We start from the raw sequence: 1,721 nt of genomic DNA on the forward strand, positions 1-1,721 counted from the left end.
GTGGCTTCTCTCAAGAGTTCTGCAATATTATAAAATCCTGGCTTAATTGTAATAAGTAAAACATCTCATCAATGGCAATTCTCGGGGTTTTTTCAGTGCGGGCCGTGGGATTAAGCAGAGAGATCTTTTATCCCCCACTATTTTCATTTTAATTTTTTATTATCTCTCCCGTCTTCTTAACAATATTTTCATGAGAAACTCCAAGTTGCATTATTCTCACAAATCTAGTATGTTGGTGTCTCACTTGGCCTATGCTGATGATATGATCCTCTTTTCTAATGTAAGCAAGAATTCAGTGAAGGTGATTCATAATGCCATGATTGATTTTCAACTTATCTCGGGACTTTCATTCAATTCTAGTAAATGTAGTATCTTTTTGGGGAAAACAATAAATCGCTCTAATGCCTCTTGGATTGCTAACTATACGGGTTTCTCCCCCTCCAATCTCCAACTCAAATATCTGTGGGTTTTCATCCTCAAATGTAGGAAGAGACGTATTCAGTTTGACGAGGTTGTGGAGAAGATTCGGAAAAGAATCGTGAACTGGAAAAATAACTTCCTCTCTTTTGGGGGTCGTATTACTTTGTTGAGAAGTATTCTTGGGTCTCTTCCTTTATATATACTTCAGGTTCTTCAACCCAAAAGGAGTACTATCTTGTCTCTTGAAAGATGTTTCAATAAGTTCTTATGGGTTGGAAAGCACTCTGGTAGAAGATGGTTATCTTGGAAAGATGTTTGTAAACTCATAAGCGCCGGTGGTTTGGGTTTCAAATCATTGAATCATTTGGATGATATTAATGTCTTCAAACAATGGTTTAATTTTATAAAGAATGAGTCGTTATGGGCCAATTTTATGCATAGGAAGTATTGTTGTTTCTCTCACCCTACTTTGAATAATTGGCGGTTGGGTAACTCCACGATGTGGAAGAGCAATCTCCAACTCAAATATCTGTGGGTTTTCATCCTCAAATGTAGGAAGAGACGTATTCAGTTTGACGAGGTTGTGGAGAAGATTCGGAAAAGAATCGTGAACTGGAAAAATAACTTCCTCTCTTTTGGGGGTCGTATTACTTTGTTGAGAAGTATTCTTGGGTCTCTTCCTTTATATATACTTCAGGTTCTTCAACCCAAAAGGAGTACTATCTTGTCTCTTGAAAGATGTTTCAATAAGTTCTTATGGGTTGGAAAGCACTCTGGTAGAAGATGGTTATCTTGGAAAGATGTTTGTAAACTCATAAGCGCCGGTGGTTTGGGTTTCAAATCATTGAATCATTTGGATGATATTAATGTCTTCAAACAATGGTTTAATTTTATAAAGAATGAGTCGTTATGGGCCAATTTTATGCATAGGAAGTATTGTTGTTTCTCTCACCCTACTTTGAATAATTGGCGGTTGGGTAACTCCACGATGTGGAAGAGAATGTTGAAGGTTAGAGATTGGGTAAGGGATTTCATTTATTGGGAGGTGGGTGGAGGTAACATCTCCTTTTGGCAAGATTGTTAGTCTCATGCTTTGTTGAACATGAGGGATTTGCGGTTTCCTAATCTCAAGGTCTCCGATGTTTGGGTTGATGGTCATTGGAATCTTCCTCTTCCTACTAGCATATTGGGTTTGGAGGGAGCTAGCTAATTTTATTTCTAACCTTTTGATCCTCTCTTGCATGACACTCATTTGAAATTGCCTATGGCGAATTCTATTACCTATGGCGAATTCTATTACT

This window comes from Phalaenopsis equestris, unplaced genomic scaffold, assembly GCF_001263595.1.
Source record: "Phalaenopsis equestris unplaced genomic scaffold, ASM126359v1 Scaffold200044, whole genome shotgun sequence".
Taxonomy (NCBI): domain Eukaryota; kingdom Viridiplantae; phylum Streptophyta; class Magnoliopsida; order Asparagales; family Orchidaceae; genus Phalaenopsis; species Phalaenopsis equestris.